The sequence below is a fragment of the Prinia subflava genome, chromosome 14, assembly GCF_021018805.1.
Source record: "Prinia subflava isolate CZ2003 ecotype Zambia chromosome 14, Cam_Psub_1.2, whole genome shotgun sequence".
Classification (NCBI taxonomy): Eukaryota; Metazoa; Chordata; class Aves; order Passeriformes; family Cisticolidae; genus Prinia; species Prinia subflava.
In genome coordinates, this window is record NC_086260.1 from 1,176,889 (window position 1) to 1,193,391 (window position 16,503).

The 16,503-nt window shown below is 54.8% G+C and overlaps 1 long non-coding RNA gene across 1 annotated transcript; it reads right to left on the reverse strand.

Moving 5' to 3' along the window:
* Positions 1-1,930: 1,930 nt before the first annotated feature.
* Positions 1,931-15,353, reverse strand: LOC134558036 (uncharacterized). Its single transcript, XR_010082271.1, has 3 exons — positions 15,200-15,353; positions 3,033-3,130; positions 1,931-2,033 (listed from the first exon to the last, which is right to left on the reverse strand). It is a non-coding gene; the product is annotated as an uncharacterized LOC134558036 (long non-coding RNA).
* Positions 15,354-16,503: the final 1,150 nt, after the last annotated feature.

Here is a 16,503-nt window from a genome sequence, read left to right on the forward strand (position 1 = left end):
GGCAGTCCGAGACTCAGGATCTGCCCCTTCCCCGGGCCTGTCCCCTTCCGACCGCAGGGATTTGGGGGGAAACGTTCCAAAAATCCCTGGCGCTGCTGTCTGATGGAAGCCTATGTGGGCAGCGCCGGGAGTTAACAGATGGGTTGTGGATTCGAGCTTACGATAAGGTTACTGAGGGTGGTTTTGTTTTAAAATGTCTCTTACTTAATATATCCATGAAGGCCAGGCATGTGCCTGTGGCCTGTAATCAAATCGCTGACTCTGGCTCTCTCCCGTTTGCAGCAAGCCCGGCTCGGGTTACTGGCACCGGAGGTGAAAGCGCAGCCCCGCCGAGGCTGGAGCGCTCAGCCCTCGGCATCCTCGGCCCGAGCTCCGGCAGGAACACCCCGTGCTTTCCGCACCGGGGAAAGCTCCTGTGGGAGCCAGGCTGGCTCTGGCAGAGCCGCAGAGCGGGGCTCTCTCCTGTGCTCAGCAAACGTGACGGCTCCGCGGCTGCTGCTGTCCCCGGGGTGGCACCGGCTGGGCAGCGGGCTGCAGTCAGCCCGGGGACAGCACCTCCATCCCCGAGGGGCCTGTGGCCCTGCGGAGTGCGGTCAGTGTGGGCTGCAGCCGGGCAGGAGCTCCCAGGAGAGCTGCAGGAGCTCCCAGGAGAGCTGCAGGAGCTCCCAGGAGAGCTGCACGTCCCCTTTCCCACCCGCGGTGCCCAAGGAAGGTGCGGGAGAGCCCTCAGCCAGGGCCGGTCCCCGGGGACACTGCGGTGTGAGGAGCAGCGTGACACCCACCGGGGCTCTGCCTCAGCCCTCTGGGAGTTGCACAGGCCCGGCTTGGTGTGAAGCCAGGTGTTTTCAGCTGTGTGTGACTCTCGATAGCACAGCTGGCCGCGCTCACTGCCGTGGAACCGTCAGGAGCCGTCACGAGTCACAAGTCGAGATTTAATATTGCAAATATGCGTGCATCCATCGCTGCTTAATTGCATTGATTGAGGCTGCCACGGGCTCTGCCTGGATAAAGCGCTGGGAAAACACAGCAGGAGCTGTTGTCTCTGTGCCCTCCCTCCGGCACGACCCTGGAGCGCTGCCGGGCACGTGAGAGCCGCGGGAATGACGCTGGCATCGCTCAGCGAAACTCGCCCGAGGACTATTCAAATGAAAGCCATTCCCCTCTTTGAGCAGAGATGTTTGCCAGCACCCAGCGCAGCAGTGGGAGGAACATGTAGGTGGAAACTATTTGGAAGTGGCAAAATTTGTGGACATTAATAAGAGACTTTAGCCCACTTTGGCAGTGTGTTTAATAAAACACGGCGGCTTCCCGGTGACACGGTGCCCCGCCAAGCCCCGGCAGCTCACGCTGTTTAACCAGCTCCCCCCCGGCTCTTGCACCATCTCGTGAGAAAGAACCCCGGGCGTGCACACCCGGCACACCCCGGGGCTGCACAGGCCTTGTCACGGAATCGGGGACCCATGGAATGGGCTGGCTTGGAAAGGACCTTAAAGTTACCCAGTTCCACCCCTGCCACGGGCAGGGACACCTTCCACCAGACCAGGGTGCTCCAAGCCCTGTCCAACCTCACCTTGGACAGGGATGGGAGTCCACGAGCCAAGAGTCACTTCAGAGGTGACATCCTGGCTGCTGCAGGTGGGGCAGGGGACAGTGAGGGGTGACAGCAGGGTTTGGAGGGGCAGGGAAGATGAGGAATCACTTCTCCTGCTGGTGGATGCTCTGCACAATGGGATCTGATCACATCCCTCCTCCTGCCTCACATCAAACAGTGAGTCAGCGCTGGAGCCCCATCAGATGTCTCTGCCTCGCCCTTCATATCTGGAAGCAGAGAGGATGGTGCTCTGTGAGTATGCAAAGCAAGGAAAGCAGGGTGCCTTCAGATCTGCCACTTGGAAAATACCGCGTTATTTATTTTCCACTGGCACCCACGTACCCCAGCAGGAATCAACGCCACGGAGGCTCCCAGTCTGGGGAGATGTTGTTCTTCAGGGGGATGCAGGTAACAACAGCCACGGGGCCCAACTGCATCATGTCTGAGTCAAATATTAACATAGAGAATATTCTGAACTCTCTAATTGAGTCAAAAAAATCACACACCCACCCCCAAAAGAACAATAAAATAAAGCTGGGACAGGCAGAAGAAGAGCCCAGGAGTGTTTTCTTCCTGCAGTTCACGTGAGGACATGAGTGAGTTAAACCTTGACCCCTCAGCTCAAGGCTCTGGGACAGGGTCTGTGTGACCTCCCTGCTCATGGGGTGTGGGGCACCCAAGGGCCAGGTCGGGGGGAGCTGGTTCAAGCTGCAAATGCCATCAGCAGGGGCTGCTCGCCAGGGCACAGGGCACAGGTGACAGTGTGGCAGGCCAGGGGGGGCTGCAGTGCTGCCCCTGTCACCCTGCCAGAGTGGAGTCACCCCCTCTGAAAGCGTTCAAGAGCTGTCTGGATGGGGGACGTGCTTTAGGGGTGATGGTGGTGCTGGGGTGATGGTGGGACTGGCTGATCTCGAAGATCTCTTCCAACCTTGCTGGTTCTGGGATTCCATGTGATTCTGGGAAGGGGCACACTGGGAACCCAGTGGACTTTACCAGGATGCCACCAGCTCCTGTGGCTGGAGCCAAGGGAGCACCAGCCCACGTGGCCTTCCTTAGCTCAGTCAGGTCTCTGTGTGATCCTATGGGATCTGCTTGGAGGGCCCGGGATGTCCCTCGGTGGCTGAGGGCTGCAGTTATCTGGATTAACTGGGGCTGCTTCAGGTGGGTGAGTGGCTCTGTTGGAGAGGACAAGGGATTCCTGGCACTCCAGCTCATCAGGACTTAATGAATATTTGGCCCCTTGGAATAAATGGGATGCAAAGAAGATGAAGGCAGAAGGGGAAGTGCAGGTGCAGGAGGCCAGACAAGCCATACACATGACATTGTTTCCTCGTCAGGCAGACTGAAAAAACCCTTGGCCAGGAATATCTTGGAGCTCTGGGGCAGTCTGGAGCAGCCGTGGGAGAATGCAACCCGTCATTTTCTAAATAAGAAGCCAAACCTCTGAATCCAGATCCACCTCCTCCCAAAGTCCCGGCCTGATCCCACGTGCATCACGAGCCAGATGTGGCTTGGGCATTACTCCTGCTGCAAATTCAGCTGAAATAAGCACAAACAGGAATTAAAGGCAATAGGAAATATTCATGGTGGATTTCTGCCTAATCAAGATTACACGCAGTTCTGCTGGCTGTGTTCCTCCAGTGTGGAGCAGGACCCTCCCACAGCACTCCTGGACCCCTCTGTGCCACACAGAGCCCTGATTCCAGCTCCCAAAACAGCTTTTGGAGGGAAAAGTATAGGTTTCGGTAAAACACAGCCCAGCAGGACACGGAGAAAAGCAAAGGACACCCAAGGCATCCCTAGGAGGAGCAGTATTTGACAGGAATGTCTCTCATAGTGCCCTTCCCTCTGTATCAGCAGGGATCTGGCTGAGAAGTCCTGGAGCAAACCACAACTGAGGGTGTTGCTGTCTTCCCCGAATACTTTCTCTAATGAGGTTTTTAAATAGTTTTGCCCCGCCTACACTGGCAGCCGGAGCACTTTCATCTCCAGGTGAATGGGAACCGAGGTGGGACTCAGCTGTCTGCCGGAGGATCATTTCCATACTGCAGCGAGGCGGGAGGCGAGGCGGGGAACAGCTCCGGCTCCCCTGGGAGCTGATCCCGGTGCTAATATTCCCCTGGTGCATCAGTGCCTGAGATGCAAAGAGCGCTGGGGCAGTGTGGGCTGGCAGCACGGGGGGGTTTGGGTTCCACCTGGGCCGCTGAGAACGGCCCTGAGCCCGCAGGTACCCGCTGGAAAATGAGCTTTGCGAGCAGGACTCAATTTGTTACAACCTGCTCCGAGTAACCACACACCTCTCGTTCTTAGGTGGCAAAGATCACGTCTGTCCCGGAGGCTTTCGGGTGGGTGTGGAAGTACTTTCCACAGCGAGGCTTCGCCCCCCTCTCCTCCCCTGCGCTGCTGCCGCCGGAGCGGCGCTGACGTCGCCGGGGAGGCGAGCGCTCGCCCACCCGCACCAGCCGAGAGCCCAGACTGCCGGAATTCCAGAATCCCTGGGGCTGGAAAGCCCTCCCAGCCCAGGGAGCCCAGACTCCCGGAATTCCAGAATCCCTGGGGCTGGAAAGCCCTCCCAGCCCAGGGAGCCCAGACTGCCGGAATTCCAGAATCCCTGGGGCTGGAAAGCCCTCCCAGCCCAGGGAAGCCAAGCTGTGCCCGAGCCCCGCTTTGTCCCCAGCCCAGAGCACTGAGTGCCACATCTAGGAATTCCTTGGACACCTCCAGGGATGGGCACTCCAAACCTCCCTGGGCACTTCCAAGGCCTGAGCTCCCTTTCCATGGGGAAATTCCTGCTGATGTCCAACCTGACCTCCCCTGGCCCAGCCTGAGGCCGTTCCTTCTCCTCCTGTCCCTGTTCCTGGGATGAGATCCCAAATCCCCCTGGCTGTCCCCTCCTGTCAGGAGTTGTGCAGAGCCAGAAATTCCTCCTGAGCCTCCTTTTCCCCAGACTGGTCTCATTCTTCTGCAGAGGTGTCTCTCACAAAGATCAGAAAATCATGGGATATCCCAAGCTGGAAGAGGCCACGAGGATCACCGAGTCCAGCTCCTGGCCCTGCACAGGACACCCCAACCACCACATCAGAGTGGGCACCGTGCTGGCCTCACACGGGGCTGGCTGAGCTCTGAGAGGTCAGGCAGGGCTCTGAGCTCTTCTAAGGGAAAAGGAATCATTTCATCCCCAAATATTCACATGGGCTATGCTGCAGTAGTCTGGGGAAATGGCCACACAAGCTTCTTACAGCTGTCCCTTCTGATTTTATAAACTGCACGTCCCTATCGTGGAAATAAAGCCCAGCCCTGGAGAGCTGTGAACATCTGCAGCTGCTGCCCAGATGTGGTTGCCCGGAGCCTGAGCAGAGGTTTCAGGGGAAAACCCCTGTCTGCCTTGCACAAAATGCCAAAACAGAGGACAGAGGTTTCGCTTTGTAACCCTCGACCAAGGAGACATTCAGTGCCTTTGATCTCCAGATAGAAAAATGATCTTTTGATTTCAGATTATGAAAATGAGGAACCATCTGCTAAGAAACAGCTCTGGACCCACGTTTTATTGAGGCCAGATGGTGTCCAGGGTTCCTACGTATGAATTCAATTAGCTGCTTGTGTCTGCGTCAGTGAGTCTGGATCCACCCAGTCATGTTTTTGGAACAAATATTGTAATATTCCCATGGATCCTCCAGACAGTGGGAGGTGTTTCCTTCACTGTGAAGGTTTTGGGAAGTGGTGACTTTGTCTCATTTTCATCATTTTCATCCCTGCTCTGCATTTCTAGTCCCTTGGTTCTCAGGGCTCAGGGTTTTCCCTGGATCTCTGAGCCAGCTGTGCTGAGTGAAGACATCCTTGATTCCAGTCTGCCCATCAGAGCTGAGGTTCCAGGCCCTGGGAACCTCTCCCATCCACCTCTCCTGCACTGGGACTGAGTTTCCGCATTATTTGGAATATAACCCAGCTCCACCATCAGCCAGACCTGCTCCAGTCTCCTTTCCATGGTGCCTACCAGGGCTTTACCCAGGGTTTAGCCCTGCTGAGAGCAAGGTCCCTGCTGCCAGCACCTTGCATCCTGGAAGGGTGGCACAAGGGGAGGCCTGTCAGAGGATGCACAATGTGAGCAGCTCCCTGAGCAGCCACCAGCCCCAGCACAGGCTCTGCAGATCCCAATTAGCTCCCCTCATCTTTCCAGTCTAATCACCTGGAAGTCCCTGGCTGGTTTTTTTATACAGGTGTGGCTCTGCACCACACGTTACCCTCAGCAAGCTGCACATTTGCACCAATTTCCCTCACTACAGTGTTGGAAGGGGGAAAATCCTGTGGGGATGGGCTGGGCAGCAGCCACAGGAGCAGCAGGTTGTGACTGGGGCTGGAAGGGCCCACACCTTCCCCTGCGCATCCTGGGAACTCACCTGCCTTGAAAAACATCCCTGAGCAGGAAGTATCCCTGGCACAGGGATGGCATTTGTTGTTTTCCCTTGACTTTTTGGGGAGGATGGGGCTGTCAAGCTCAGCTGCTGTTTACAGACACAGGCTCTGGGCACAGGGTCTGCCCCTGCCCACAGTGACATCTCTTGTTTCAGGGTTCCTCAGCCACGAGCTGTGCTTGACTCTGGTTTTCCATCCCTGGGAGTGCTGGGAGGTCCATCCCCTCTCTCCCTGCCCCTCCTGCCCTGGAATCACGCTCTGCCTGGGCACGCTGTGCCTGCTGTGCCTGGGAATCCCCAGGGCACCTTTCCGGGCTGCCTCTGCTCCTCACGCTGCACGGCTGTGATTACAGCCCCATTACCAAATTAGAGGATTATAGGCCTAATAATGCACAGAGAAACTACTAATTTCCAATGATTTCTCCTTTAAAAAAAAAATCCAAGCCCTTTAGCAGACGGGGTTTGCAAAGAGCTCTCCAGAGGAGCAGCCATGAGGGAAGAGCCACGGAGTGGAGGGATGGGAAAATGGAGCAGGTTCTCATTAGGGTGCAAGGTGTGTGATAATTACTTGAGGAAGCACAGGGAAGGCGGGGCTGGGCTCACCCTGGATCCCACAGCCACTGCGGGCTCCTCGTGTGCAGCTGCTGCAGGCCTGGAACATGATTTCACAGCTCTGCCCAACCCAAGCATCCCTCACTCCTTCCTTCCCAGGAATTCTCGGGAATCCATACCTGATCCCACACACCGCTCGGGGTTTTCCCTCCTGGTGGTGCTGAACTGCTCAGTAGAGCTGTTATTGCTCCAAACCCAGCATTTTAGGCAGCTGGTTCGAGTTTGACACCCCTCAACACAGATTAGTCAGCTTTACACCGTACTCATCCCTCCGCTCATTCAGCCTCCATTGACAGCCTCACCCCCACCAGATGTCCTGGTTTTCCAGCCTCACAGTCTGTGTGATTCCAAGGACACACCAGAGCTCCCTGGATCTGCTGGCAGGTCCTTTGGGATTCCCTTACAGCAGCAGGCAGCAGCTTTAGGGCTCCCAAACCTCGACGTGGAACCTTCCAGAAACACCGAACCCGCCCACCCGTCCCCATCTCCATCACACATTCCCAGCGTCACCCCTGGCAAACCACTTTGAGGAAGGTTAAGAGTTGGCTGGTTGAAGCCAGAGTTGTGACTAATATTTTTGGGGGAAAGTACTTGATGTCAAAACAAGTGAGAAGTGAAGCGGAGACATGTGGTACAGAGATGTGGGAAGGGATGGAGGGGCTTTTTGGTGCCAAATTTCCCTGTTCCCTGAAGGGAGAACCCATGTTGCCTTATTTCTTAATGTAAAATGAGACAGAGAAGGAAATCAGAGAAGGAAAACTTCCTTCTTTACTTCTTTTAGACCTCCTTGCCTTTCTAGAAAGCTGCTGAATCACCCCCCTATGATACAGTGTCATGGAAAAGGGTCCCCTGGTCACAGCAGTGGCCACAGGCCAAGTCCCTGCTGGGTTCCAGAGCTGCTGGAGCCCCTCAGTGTCACCCCTGGCCCCTGCCCAGGGCAGGCTGGAGCTGCCAGAGCCCCCAGCAATCCCTTCTCCTCATGGCTCCTTCCCACAGGCTGCAGGTTTCAGGTTTTCCAAGCCTTTTCCAGCCACAGCAAGGTGTGCAGGCATGCAAACACCTGGGAAAGCAGTCAGGGCGTCCAGCCCCAGGGACAGCCAGCACCTCCAGGTTCCCTCCTGCCCAGACAGCCGGATCAGGTGTGCCACACGGAAACGTGTGGGTTCCACGAGTTTGGAAGGGAAATAAACCCGATTCCTCTCAGCCATTTAGAGCAGGCAAAGGACTCAGCCCTCAAAACTGCTTTGCTTCCAGGAGTTATTCAAACCCTACGGAGCCACATATATTTGCTTATTAACGAGGTGCTGTGCTGGCCGAGCCCGGCGTGGCGCGGGAGGCAGAGCCCTCTGCGGTGCCTGCACAGCTCATTTCCTACTGACATCCCCAAAAAAGCCCAGGTTCACAGCGGCTGCTGCCCTGCAGCCAGCAAGGTGCGCTGTGCAGGTGTGGGAGGGTGACTCACGCTGTGCCCACAGGTTATCTGCGTCCTGTGGCTCCCGGTGCTTCCCCGGCACAGGCAATTCCAAGCACACCCAAATAAAGTCCCAAATCAGCCCTGTCTGGCCTCACCCTGTTTCTCAGCAGAGGGTTTGGACAGCTTCCACGGCTCTTTTTCTCTTCCTCCCAGAGGAAGTTGGCCTCACAAGCAACTCCCTGTGAAGGCTGAGCCAGAAGGTGGGACCTGGCCTGCTGTCCCTCTCTCCCGACCTCTCCTGATGGGAATAACAACCTCCGAGTGTCTCCTGCACCCTAGGTGGGCTTTCCTCTTCCCCACACACACAGTCCCTTCCTCATTAACCCCTTCTCTGCCCTGGGCTGCACAGCCTGGACGGGGGAGCCCCAGGTGAGCTGAGGGGATCAGTGGGGGCTGACTCCTGACCCCACTGAGAACTGAACGAGGCAGGCAGGATTGAGGAGGTGCACATGGAAATAAAACATCCCACCACATTCTCCTTTCAGCCTGGCCTGTTGCAGCAGCACAAGAGGGGATGGTTTTACACTTAAAAGAGGAGAGATTCAGATTGGATATCAGGAAGAAATTCCTCCCTGTGAGGGTGGTGAGGCCCTGGCACAGGGTGCCCAGAGAAGCTGAGGCTGCCCCATCCCTGGAAGCTTGGACGGGGCTTGGAGCAGCCTGGGACAGTGGAAGGTGTCCCTGCCCATGGCAGGGAGTGGAATGGGATGGTTTTTAAGGTCCCTCCCAGCCCAAACCATTCCATGACTCTATAAACAGCTGGCTGGAGCCCGTCAACTTTGGCTACTCTTTACAAACTCATCGGAAACACTCAAATAGCCTGATTTTGGTTTGCCATCCCTGGGGAGCAGTGGTATTGTTCCCTGCCAGCAGCCAGGAGCTGTCAGGATGCCCAGACCATGACATGACTGTCTGAATGCCCCTGACAACCCCAGCTTCACTGGAAATGACGGAGCTGGGCTGGACGTCCGGGTGCTGTGGCTTTGCCGGGCTCCAGCCCTCAGCCCCAACGTGCAGCAAGAGGCACTTCCTGAGGACAGACAGGATAAAAGCTGAGTGTTATCACTGCCAGCTCACCGGATCACTGCAGATAATCTTCAGGGACAGGGACCTCAGGAACAGCCCACCTGAGCAGGGGCTGCTCCATTAATCACTTTGGCTGCCCCCAGACTGAGCGAGGTTTGAGGCTCCCTCCTCCCTCCGAGACGCTGTGTCACACTGTGACTGGATCCTGTGCTGAAATGCAGCTGCCGGAATTATGGAGGTGGAAGACCTTTATTTAGCCTGATCTTCCATCATGAAACCTCCTCCAGACTTCCAGCAACCCCCTCCCAGAGCACTGAGTAACAGGACCAGCGCAGCTGCCTGCCATGACCTCCCCCGAGCCGCTGAGCCTTGTGTATTTTGGATACCAAACTATTTCCACCAGAAAGTAACTTCCTCAGAAAGTTAGTGGGAGATCTTGGGGTTTATTTTTCTGATGGGATTTAAAAATACTGATAAATTCTATTTATGTTTGCAAAGAAAACTCTGAAGAAACCTCCTTTAGCCGTAAAACAATTTGGGAGCCTGACCTGCCCTCAGGCTGTCGTTTGAGGCATCACTTAGCAACCCTTATGAGCAAGACTGTGCAGTGCTGGGGTCACCACACCCACCACCACATCACACACCCGCACAGCCAACTTTCCAGAAAAACAAATTAAAAAACCAACAGGAAAAGAAAAATCAACCCTTTTGGTGGCTTATTCCCACTACTCAAACGTTACTGATTTGGGGTGGAAATTCCCTGGCAGGAGCTTCTCTGTTTCCATTCTGTGTCTTGTTGGGAAACGTGCTGGGGAGGGTTTTGGGAGATGAGCTGGGGGTGCCAGAGCTGCAGCTCCCTCTGGAGTCCCTCAGCCTCCTCAGATGTGACCCCAGCACGCTGGGCACCGACAGGGACAGTCGGTGGCTGGTGCTGAGCTGCAGGACATGGTGCTCCCTGATCTCCTGCACAGGATGCTCTCAGGAGGAGCAGGAGCAGCTCTGCTCATGCACCCACACCCTGCACACACAGACACCCCTGCCAGAGCACAGCGGGCTCACAGGCGGGAGGAAGCCAAAGCCTCCATCCTTGGTGAGGAGAGCATGGACACACAGGGACCTGGCACTCCCACAGCAGGAATCTCCTCCAGCTCCCGGCCAAGGACAGGATGCAGAGGCCAAAGGAACGCCTGACCTCCATCACACCCTCCCAGCACAACCAGCCATTAGGGGAACTGCTCCCTGAGCTGGCTCAGGGGCACCTGTAATCACACCCAGCTCTCCCTGTGGGACACTGAGAGCTGCCACGGAGCCACGGTGATGCCAGCAGGGCTGGCAGGAGGTGACAGACACCTCACACCCCATGGGACACTGATGACCTACGACTGTCCTCTCTTGCTTCTTCCTAGTTGCAAGACACAGAAAACCCCTGGAGCCTGACATGTCCATGCCCGAGGGCAGCTGATCAGGAGTGACTCAGGGCAGGGGTTCCAGGTCAGCCTGGTCACAGGGTGCCACCACCCCCTGCCCCGGGGCACGTGGGATGGGGAAGGCTCCGGGTCAGGTGGGCACAGGGCACTGCTGGGCCAGCTCCCAGCTGGGGTTTAGGAACCAGGGCTTATTCTCATGTCTCTCACGAGGGCCTGTGGTGGCTGTACAGATATCACACAGATCTGTCTGTCTGGACGCTCCTCTCCCTCAGCATCCAAAACAGAAAATTGTTCTTTACTTTTCTTACCAGGCACTATCACTCAATTGCCACATTTTATCTCCATGCAGTTTCTGTATGGAATTCTCTGCTCTGGGTCTCTTTAGGATGAAAAGCCCTGTGTAAGTTTGAAACTATCTCTGAATGTCATTGAAACTACCTAGAAATAATATAACCCCTTCAGTCCTGGAACCTCAGCACGAGGCAGGATTTAATCTTTACCTGTCCTTGGCCAAGCACATTCCTGTGCTCACCAAGGTGTCTGAGCACCTGCCCTGAAGGGACACCACACCAGGGTTCTGCTCTGGGGCTCATGACTGATGGGCTTTGCTCAGGAAAAGTAAGGAAAGAAGAGAAATACTGAAATGAATGGAAGTAAATCCACAGCTTTGTTCGAATTGCACAACCCCCCTTCCATCAAAAAGGGTTTCTGACTTCTGCAGCCTGGCTGGCAATGCCTCATCACTTCAATGCCACATTATGGCCCACGACACCCAGAAAACCACAGCAGCACAAATCTGTGCTGTTCCCTGCCTCCCTTCCCCAAGGCAAAGAACTAGGAATGGTGAAAACAAAATCATGGGACCGAAATAATAAGAAAAAAGAATCACAAGACCAGTGGTTTGGAGGCGGCTGGCACCAGGAGGGAGCCCACAGCCAAGCAGGGACCTCTGCCCAGGGTCCCACCACCTGGACACACCACCCAGAACCTTCTCAGCTGGGATTTCTCCCTCCTTTCTGCCTCTTTCCAGCTCCTCAAGTCTGCACCTGAAAGAAGGCATGGAGGAGCCAAACTGACTTACTGAATTTTATCCTTTTTTTCCCCTATAAGGAAACATTCTTTTTTTCCCCCATGAACATTTCAAACCTTGCACATTTTGGGGATGAAAGCTCCTCTGTGTCTCTACAGCTAAAGAGGGACTTTGACTCCCCACCTGCCACTCTGGGACTGATGCAAGCAGGAGCACGAGCAAGCTGACTCCCATTTCCTGGGAGACAGATCAGCCAGATTTAGGAAAAACTGAGCAGTCTCCTGTGCCAGGACCCATGGCAGATGCTGGGGGAACGGCAGGGAGGGAGCTCAGAGCCTGTGCTCGTTGCCAGGGATGCAGCACAGGCTGTGCTCGGCTCTCCGGGGACCCCTTCGGGCTCTGCACCCAAATACCTGAGCCAGGTCCCCTCTGGAAGGACAGGAGAGGAGCACACCTGGAGTCCTGTCACTGCCCCTGCCTGTGCAGGGACCCTGCATGGCAGAGAAGCCTGGCCAGCTGTGCTGTCCCCTTCCCACCACGGCTGGAGTTGGGGACAGGGACAGGGTGACCTCTGCAGCCCACACAGCCCTGGGCAGGAGGTGAGGCCATCTCTGAGCTCTCCATGTGTGCAGGCCCCCAGCACCCCTCCCACACTGCACAGTGCTGGCTCCCTGGGCATTCCACACTCCTGCATCAGGAGAGGAGATTCTGGGACCTTCAGGAGAGAGAAGCGACTTCCACGAGTTTGAGTGGAGGGTTTGAGGTGAGACAAGCACCCTGCAGGAGCCCTCTCACTTGGGACTGACTACTCACACCTAATTCATCTCCCTCCATTACCCCTCATCCACACATCCTAAGGGCTTTTCCCCAAACTTCAGCCCAGGGTCACTAAGCCTTCTTTGGCTCCATCACAGTACAGTTCATCCCTTCAATTATTTTGCTACATCCCTGGAGCTGTTACTTCCCACCAAGACCATCACAAAGCACCCCAAATGTGCTGTGGCAGAAGGGCACCTGCATTCCCAGAGTGGCCGTGCCTCTGGAGGTGTCAGGGCTCTCCACTCCTGCTGGCAAATCCCTCTCTGCAGTGCCCACATCGCCTGACTCCGGTCTTGTGCCCCGGTCACAAGATGATCCTTCCCTCCCAAGAGCCCCGGGAGCGAGGGATGAAGCATCCCTTGTGTTGCCCAACACCTCCCCCACGGACGTGCTCTGCTCCAGCCTTGGGACGTGGCTGGCAGCCAGGGCCCAGCACAGCCAGGACACAATTCCCGGGCAGCCCGGAGCCTCCAAGGGCTTCCACCCCACCCTGGTAATCCCCGAGTTTACAGCAGGATTTGGGACTGAGCTGAACCTCAGGCAGGCAGGTCTGCATCACCAGCGGTGCCTGCTTTGGCCATGGGAATCTTGTTTTAGGGGGAAAAATTGAGATAACATCCTGGAAATTAAACACAATTTGCTGTATTCCCTCTTTTTCTTCTCCCGAGGCCAGGGAGGCCCCACTGCGCTCTTGACAAATACAAATGCAATAAACCAAACTCATTTACATGAGCCTACAGTGAGGATTTCATATCAAGATAAATTTTACCCAATGGAGCATCTTTATAAACTGAAATCCTGTGAATTCCTCTTTTCAGGATAGCCCCATTTCCCACCCTGCCCCAGAGCCCGCTTGGAAATTTGGATCAGATCTGAGTGGGGACTCAACCTGTAAACTGCAGCAGAGCAGTCAGCCCCAGGTCCTGGGGTACTGAGGCCAAACTGGGGCCAAACTGGTGAGAACTGGGGAGCCCAGCCCCGCTGTCCTCCTCTGTGGGTGCCACTGCTGGCACTGCACAGCAGCACGAGCTCTGCTCTGCGTGGACCAGAGATGCTCAGGGTTTTCAGGTGCCACAGACAGACCTGCTCCCGCTTTGGTTCTGATTCCTGAACTGTCCCAAGATAAAGTAATGATCTCTAGATGAAGCAATGATCTACAGAGCAGCAGCAAAGCCCAAGGACTGTGCTGGTGGTGCTGATGCTCTGGGTCAGGTACTTGCTGCGCCTGTATTTACACACTTTGAGGAGTCATTCTCTGTCTCCAGAACTGTTTTCATGCAGTGTTAATATTTCTTAAGCATCCTGGAGCTTTACTCCACATTCTTTCTCATTAGTGAAGTGACTTTTTCCTTCTGTAATTAACAATGGCCCTCTCCAGAAGCAGATAATTTGAAAATACAAATGTTTTATTGATCACATTTTTACTGATCCAAGCTGGACTGTCTCCTGAGGAGACAGACACTATGGCATTACCCTGCTTTCCCTTGCTTGACCCATTTTCCCCTCTCTTTCCAAGGGAATCAAATCCTGTAACTAACCTTTAAGGCTTCCTTAGGCTTTATTTTGTTCCTATTAACCTTCTGCTTCTCTGGATAATTCTGCAGCCAAGAGTAGGTGTGACTCCCACGGCACAAGTCTCGCTGTGCTGTTGACTCATGTGCTGTGCTCAGCCAGCTCCTGGGATGGGAGGCTTATGCAACGTAGCGAGGTCTCCCGGAGCATATGCTGCTCCTGGAGCTGTGAGATCCCGCCGTGTTCTCCTGCTGGATGTGCCCGTGGGATGCACACGCTGCCAGCCAGCCCTGCCTGTGCCCCCAGCACGCACACGGGCCCCCACATAGCCCTGGGGAGGGGATTTGGGCAGGCTCCCCCCTCCTCCAGAGATAAAAGTCAGATATCAGTGCAGAGAGGCTGCTGGGCTCTGGGTAGGGGTGGCTGTGCAGCTGCTGCCCGCCCTGGGCTCCGGGAGCTCCCAGCGAGGAGCCCTCCCCGGGTTTTTAAAGGGCACTCAGTTCTAAACACAGATTATATAAAATGAACTCAACAGACGGTCAGATTTGGCCTGGCATGTTGGGAGGGTTCTCACACAGATCGTTTTTTTTAGGAGGGAAACTAGCAAGACATGTGGTGAAAAACACCCTATAGCTTGTAACTCCTGTCTCTGAGATCCAGCCATCTGTTCCCATGAACTTCAAGTGAGAAGCAGCCACCATTTTGGAGGCAGGCACTTTAAAAAGTGAGAGGAGGCAGCCCTCGATTCCCTGGGCAGGAAGCGGCTCCGATCCTGTCTGAAAGGGCAATGCACAAACTGCAAACCTCTCTGGGCAAGACCATCCTCTCTGCACGGCTGAGCAAAGGCTGAGCTAATGGCTATAAAATTAATAGAATCGCAGGGTGCTTTGGGCTGGAAGGGACCTTAAAGCTCGTTTCATTTTCCATCCCTGTGCCACGGGCAGGGACACTTTCCACTATCCCAGACTGCTCCAAGCCCCATCCAACCTGGCCTTGAACACTTCAGGGATGAGGCAGCCACAGCTTCTCTGAGAAACCTGTGCCAGGGTCTCACCACCCTTTATAAGAAAGAATTTCTTCCTAATATCTAATTTAATCTCCCCTCTTTTAGTTTAAAACCCTTCCCTGTGTAAATTCCTAATACTCTGGCCCCCCATGCAGCAGGGAGTGAGCTGGGGCTGGTGTGAGGAGCACCAGCCCCTGAGTGGGAGCCAGGGCTGGCAGCAGGCAGGGCACCCTGGCATCCCTGGCTGCTTTCCCCTGCGTCACTCGCTGCCACCCAGCACACAAACTCACCAGATTCACAAAATCAAAACCTCCTCAAAAGCCCTGCTGGGGAAAGGACAAACCCATCTTCCGCTGTGCAGCGCGCTGGGCTCTGAAGCCAGGATTTCCCAGAGCGAGCTGAAAACCCCAGGTTTGGGGCGAGGTGTCACCACGTCACGGCAGCCTGGGCTGGAACTCCTGCGGGAAAGGGCTGAAACATTAACCTGGGCTGGCCGTGGCACCTTTCCCAGCAGGAGATGGAAGCCAGCAGCTGCTGATATGGAAAGCAACTGTTGGAGCTGCCGAGCACTGACACATGCGAGCGCACGGAGCCACCGGCTCCTGCAAACGTGCTGCAGGAAATGACTAAACATCGAGTGCTTGTTATTGAGCAGGATTCCTGGAGACACGTAGGTGGTGTGGACAGCGTGGTATGTGCATTAAAGTGCAATTTAGGTCAATGATTCTTTGAAAGGACCATTCTCCCTCTTTTCTCCCCCCTTTCTCCCTTCAGGGACGTTTGCTATTCAAAGATTAACTTTTCCAGCTCTTTTTTTCCAAACAGTTCCCATCAGTCTAAATAAAGTCAAGAAGGGGGAAAAGACAGTAAAATTTGCCCTGGTTTAATATTGAGATCTCACTGCAATTTTTTTCTCATTTTAGCTGTTTTTAATGGTAAAACAGGATTCCAAAGAAGCTTTAGAGGGAACAGTGCGTGTTCAGACAAAACCAATCCTATTTCACGAGGTGTCTGAGTCTCACTTTTTAACAGGTGAACCCCGAATGAGAGCCAGCCCTGGAGGGACTGGCCGGATTTGGGCTGTGGGAAGTGTCAGCACAGCTCCAGCTCAGGCTGGGCCGTGCCAGGGCTGTGATCCACCTTTTCCATGGACCCTGCAATGCCCAGCAGTTCCTCAAGCACCTCCAACAATGAGAGGTGGTGCCTCCAGCACTGCACCAGCACCCAGAGACCTCATCAGAAACACAAACCTTCTCCAAAAACTGCCAAAAGCTGCACAAATCCATCCTTATATCACTGATCATATTTGCATCCTTGCCCAGAAAACCAGACTGCCACAGAGCCAAAGGCTCCCTGCCCTCCCTCTAACGCAAGCAGCACTACAGAAAAGGTCTCCTTGCTAAAGAGAAATAAATTATTGATGGAAATGCAATTTCCTGCAGTGAGAAACTCCAAAAACCCTTTCCAAACAGGAATGAGATCTGGAAGAATACGGTGTTCTCAGGCCACCTACTTTTTTTTCCACCCAAGAACCAGCTAAACAAAATCCTAAGGAAAGCTCATTTGTATCCATTTAATTATTTAATCAATAGCT